Here is a 6000-nt window from a genome sequence, read left to right as displayed (position 1 = left end):
TTTTGAATTTTATTTATTTTTTTATACAGCAAGTTCTTATTAGTTATCCATTTTATACATATCAGTGTATACTTGTCAATCCCAATCTCCCAATTCATCCCACCACCACCACCACCACCCACCACTTTCCCCCCTTGGTGTCCATACGTTTGTTCTCTACATCTGTGTCTCTATTTCTGCCCTGCAAACTGGTTCATCTGTACCATTTTTCTAGGTTCCACATATATGCATTAATATATGATATTTGTTTTTCTGACATACTTCACTCTGTATGACAGTCTCTAGATCCATCCACATCTCTACAAATGACCCAATTTCATTCCTTTGTATGGCTGAGTAATATTCCATTGTATATATGTACCACATCTGCTTTATCCATTCATCTGTCAATGGGCGCTTAGGTTGCTTCCATGACCTGGCTATTGTAAGTAGTGCTGCAATGAACATTGGGGTGCATGTGTCTTTTTGAATTATTGTTTTCTCTGAGTATATGCCCAGTAGTGGTATAGCTGGGTCATATGGTAATTCTATTTTTAGTTATTTTAAGGAACCTCCATACTGTTCTCCATAGTGGCTGTATCAATTTACATTCCCAACAACAGTGCAAGAGGGTTCCCTTTTCTCCACACCCTCTCCAGCATTTGTTGTTTGTAGATTTTCTGATGATGCCCATTCTAACTGGTGTGAGGTGATACCTCATTGTAGTTTTGATTTGCATTTCTCTAATAATTAGTGATGTTGAGCAGCTTTTCATGTGTTTCTTGGCAATCTGTATATCTTCTTTGGAGAGATGTCTATTTAGGTCTTGTGCCCATTTTTTGATTGGGTGTTTTTTGTGTGTGTGTGTGGTATGCGGGCCTCTCACTGATGTGGCCTCTCCTGTTGCGGAGCACAGGCTCCAGACGCACAGGCTCAGCAGCCATAGCTCATGGGGCCAGCCGCTCCGCGGCATATGGAATCTTCCCGGACCGGGGCACAAACCCGTGTCTTCTGCATCGGCAGGTGGACTCTCAACCACTGCGCCACCAGGGAAGCCTGTTTGTTTTTTTAATAAGCTGCATGAGCTGTTTATATATTTTGGAGATTAATCCTTTGTTGATTCGTTTGCAAATATTTTCTTCCATTCTGAGGGTTGTCTTTTTGTCTTGTTTGCAGTTTCCTTTGCTTGGCAAAAGCTTTTAAGTTTCATTCACAGTTTCAATTTCAGTGCTCGTGTCTGGTCTGTATATATTTTCTGTTTCTTCATGGTTCAGTCTCGGGAGGTTGTGCTTTTCTAAGAATTTGTCCATTTCTTCCAGGTTGTCCATTTTATTGGGATATAGTTGCTTGTAGTAATCTCTCATGATCCTTTGTTTTTCTGCAGTGTCAGTTGTTACTTCTCCTTTTTCATTTCTAATTCTATTGATTTCAGTATTCTCCCTTTTTTTCTTAATGAGTCTGGCTAGTGGTTTATCAATTTTGTTTATCCTCTTAAAGAACCAGCTTTTAATTTTATTGATCTTAGCTATTGTTTCCTTCATTTCTTTTTCATTTATTTCTGATCTGATCTTTATGATTTCTTTCCTTCTGCTAACTTTAGTTTTGTTTTGTTTTGTTTTGTTTCTTTCTCTAATTGCTTTAGGTGTAAGGTTAGGTTGTTTATTTGAGATGTTTATTGTTTCTTGATGTAGGATTCTAGTGCTATAAACTTCCCTCTTAGAACTGCTTTTGCTGCATCCCATAGGTTTTGGGTCATTGTGTTTTCATTGTCATTTGTTTCTAGGTACTTTTTGATTTCCTCTATGATTTCTTCAGTGATCTCTTGGTTATTAAGTAGTGTATTGTTTAGCCTCTATGTGTCTGTACTTTTTACAGGTTTTTTCCTGTAATTTATATCTATTCTCATAGCATTGTGGTCAGAAAAGATACTTGATATGATTTCAATTTTCTTAAATTTACCAAGGCTTGATATGTGAGCCAAGATATGATCTATCCTGGAGAATGTTCCATGAGCACTTGAGAAGAAAGTGTATTCTGTTTTTTTTTTTGGATGGAATGTCCTATAAATATCAATTAAGTCCATCTTGTTTAATGTATCATTTAAAGCTTGTGTGTCCTTATTTATTTTCATTTTGGACGATCTGTCCATTGGTGAAAGTGGGGTTTTCAGGTCCCCTACTATGATTGTGTTACTGTCAATTTCCCCTTTTATGGCTGTTAGTTTTTGCCTTAAGTGTTGAGGTGCTCCTGTGTTGGGTGCATAAATATTTACAGTTGTTATATCTTATTCTTGGATTGATCCCTTGATCATTATGTAGTGTGCTTTGTCTCTTGGAATAGTCTTTATTTTAAAGTCTGTTTTAGGAATAAAGACACAGACCTACTTGAAAATGGACTTGAGGATATGGGGAGGGGGAAGGGTAAGCTGTGACAAAGCGAGGGAGAGGCATGGACGTGTATACACTGCCGAACGTGGGGTAGATAGATGGTGGGAGGCAGCCGCGTAGCGCAGGGGGATCAGCTCGGTGCTTTGTGACCGCCTGGAGGGGTGGGATGGGGAGGGTGGGGGGGGACATGGGAGGGAAGGGATATGGGAACAGATGTATATGTATGGCTGATTCACTTTGTTTTAAAGCAGAAACTAAAAAAATAAATAAATAAAGTCTGTTTTGTCTGATATGAGAATTGCTACTCCAGCTTTCTTTTGATTTCCATTTGCATGGAATATCTTTTTCCATCCCCTCACTTTCAGTCTGTATGTGTCCCTAGGTCTGAAGTGGGTCTCTTGTAGACAGCATATATATGGGTCTTGTTTTTGTATCCATTCAGCCAGTCTGTGTCTTTTGGTTGGAGCATTTAATCCATTTACATTTAAGGTAGTTATTGATATGTGTGTTATTGATATGTGTGATCCTATTACCATTTTCTTAATTGTTTTGGGTTTGTTATTGTAGGTCTTTTCCTTGTCTTGTGTTTACTGCCTAGAGAAATTACTTTAGGATTTGTAAAGCTGGTTTGGTGGTGTTGAATTTCTCTTAGCATTTGCTTGTCTGTGAAGGTTTTAATTTCTCTATCGAATCTGAATGAGATCCTTGCTGGGTAGAGTATTCTTGGTTGTAGGTTTTTCTCTTTCATCACTTTAAATATGTCCTGCCACTCCCTTCTGGCTTGCAGAGTTTCTGCTGAAAGATCAGCTGTTAACCTTATGGGGATTCCCTTGTATGTTATTTGTTGCTTTTCCCTTGCTGCTTTTAATATTTTTTCTTTGTATTTAATTTTTGATAGTTTGATTAATATTTGTCTTGGCATGTTTCTCCTTGGATTTATCCTGTATGGGAGTCTCTGTGCTTTCTGGCCTTGACTGACTATTTCCTTTCTTATTTTAGGGAAGTTTTCAACTATGATCTCTTCAGATATTTTCTCAGTCCCTTTCTTTTTCTCTTCTTCTTGAACCCCTATAATTCAAATGTTGGTGCATTTAATGTTGTCCCAGATGTCTCTGAGACTGTCCTCAATTCTTTTCATTCTTTTTTCTTTATTCTGCTCTGCAGTAGTTATTTCCACTATTTTATTTTTCAGGTCATTTATCTGTTCTTCTGCCTCAGTTATTCTGCTATTGATTCCTTCTAGAGAATTTTTCATTTCATTTATCGTGTTGTTCATCACTGTTTGTTTATTCTTTACTTCTTGTAGGTCCTTGTTAAATGTTTCTTTCATTTTCTCCATTCTGTTTCTAAGATTTTGGATCATCTTTACTATCATTACTCTGAATTCTTTTGCAGGTAGACTCCCTATTTTCTCTTCATTTGTTTTGTCTGGTGGGTTTTTACCTTGCTCCTTCATCTGCTGTGTATTTCTCTGTCTTCTCATTTTGCTTAACTTACTCTGTTTGGGGTCTCCTTTTGGCAGGCTGCAGGTTCGTAGTTCCCATTGTGTTTGGTGTTGGCCCCCAGTGGGTAAGGTTGGTTTAGTGGGTTGTGTAGGCTTCCTGGTGGAGGGGACTGATGCCTGTGTTCTGGTGGATGAGGCTGGATCTTGTCTTTCTGGTGGGCAGAACTGCGTCTGGTGGTGTGTTTTGGGGTGTCTGTGAACTTATTATGATTTTAGGCGGCCTGTCTGCTAATGGGCCGGGTTGTGTTCTTGTCTTGCTAGTTGTTTGGCATAGGAGGTCAAGCACTGTAGCTTGCTGGTCGTTGAGTGGAGCTGGGTTTTAGCATTGAGATGGAGATCTCTGGGAGATCTTGTGCCATTTGATATTATGTGGGGTTGGGAGGTTTCTGGTGGACCAGTGTCCTGAACTCGGCTCTCCCATCTCAGAGGCTCAGGCCTGACACCCAGCAAGAGCACCAAGACCCTGTCAGCCACCTGGCTCAGAAGAAAAGGGAGAAAATAAATAAATAAACAAACAAACAAATAAATAAGTAAAATAACAAAGTTATTAAAAGAAAAAAATTTTTTAAATATATTTAAAAATAAAAAATTTAAAAAGTAGTAAAAAAAAAAAAAGAGGAAGGAAAGAGAGAACAACGAAATCAAAAAACATTCACCAATGATAACAAGTGCTAAAAAGTATACTAAAAAAAAAATCGGACAGACAGAACCCTAGGACAAATGGTAAAAGCAAATCTATACAGACAAAATTACACAAAGAAGCATGCACATTCACACAAAAGGAGAAAAAGGAAAAAAATATATATATAATATAAAAAAAGAAGAGAGCATCTAAGTCAGTAAAGAAATCTACCAGTGATAATAAGCTCTAAATACTAACCTAGGATAAACATAGCACCAGAAATAAATTAGATGCAGAAAGCAAACCCCAAGTCTACAGTTGCTCCCAAAGTCCACCACCTCAATTTTGGGATGATTCGTTGTCTCTTCAGGTATTCCACAGTTGCAGGGTCCATCAGTTTGATTGTGGAGATCTAATCCTCTGCTCCTGAGGCTCCATGAAGAGTTTTCCCTTTCTCTTCTTTGTTCACACAACTCCTGGGCTTCAGCTTTGGATCTGGCCTTGCCTCTGCATGTATGTCGCCTGAGGGCGTCTCTTCCAGGCCCAGACAGGATGGAGTTAAAGGAGCAGCTGATTAGGGGACTCTGGCTCACTCAGGCCAGTGGGAGGGAGGGGTACGGAATTTGGGGCGAGCCTGTGGTGGCAGAGCCCGGCGTGACGTTTTAACAGCCTGAAGCATGATATGTGTTCTCCTGGGGAAGTTGTTCCTGGATCACGGGACCCTGGGAGTGGCTGGCTGCACAGGCTCCCGGGAGGGGAGGTGTGGATAGTGACCTGTGCTTGCACACAGGCTTCTTGGTGGCTGCAGTAGCAGCCTTAGCGTCTCATGCCTGTCTCTGGTGTCTGCGCTGATAGCCACAGCTCGAGCCTGTCTCTGGAGCTCTTTTGGGCGGTGCTCTGAATCCCCTCTCCTCGTGCACCCTGAAACTGTTCTCTTGCCTCTTAGGCAGTTCCAGACATTTTCCTGGACTCCCTCCCAGCTACCTGTGGTGCACTAGTCCCCTTCAGTCTGTTCACGCAGCCAACCTCAGTCCTCTCCCTGAGATCTGACCTCTGAAGCCCAAGCCTCAACTCCCAGCCACCACCTGTCCTGGCAGGTGAGCAGAGAATCCTCTCAGCCTGGTGAGTGCTGGTCAGCACTGATCCTCTGTGTGGGAACTGTCCTCTTTGCCCTCTGCACCCCTATTGCTGTGCTCTCCTCCGTGACTCCAAAGCTTCCCCCCGACCCACCCACCGTCTCCACCAGTGACAGGCCTTCTTTGTGTGTGGAAGCTTTTCCTCCTCCACAGCTCCCTCCCAGAGGTGCAGGTCCTGTCCCTATTCTTTCGTCTGTTTTTTCTTTTTCCTTTTGCACTACCCAGGTATGTGGGGAATTTCTTGCCTTTTGGGAAGTCTGAGGTCTTCTGCCAGGTTCCATAGGTGTTCTGTAGGAAATGTTCCACATGTAGATGTATTTTTGATGTATTTGTGGGGAGGAAGGTGATCTCCACATCTTACTCCTCTGCCAT

This window comes from Hyperoodon ampullatus, assembly GCF_949752795.1.
Source record: "Hyperoodon ampullatus genome assembly, chromosome: 8".
Taxonomy (NCBI): Eukaryota; Metazoa; Chordata; class Mammalia; order Artiodactyla; family Ziphiidae; genus Hyperoodon; species Hyperoodon ampullatus.
Note: the sequence above shows the minus strand (reverse complement) of the source record.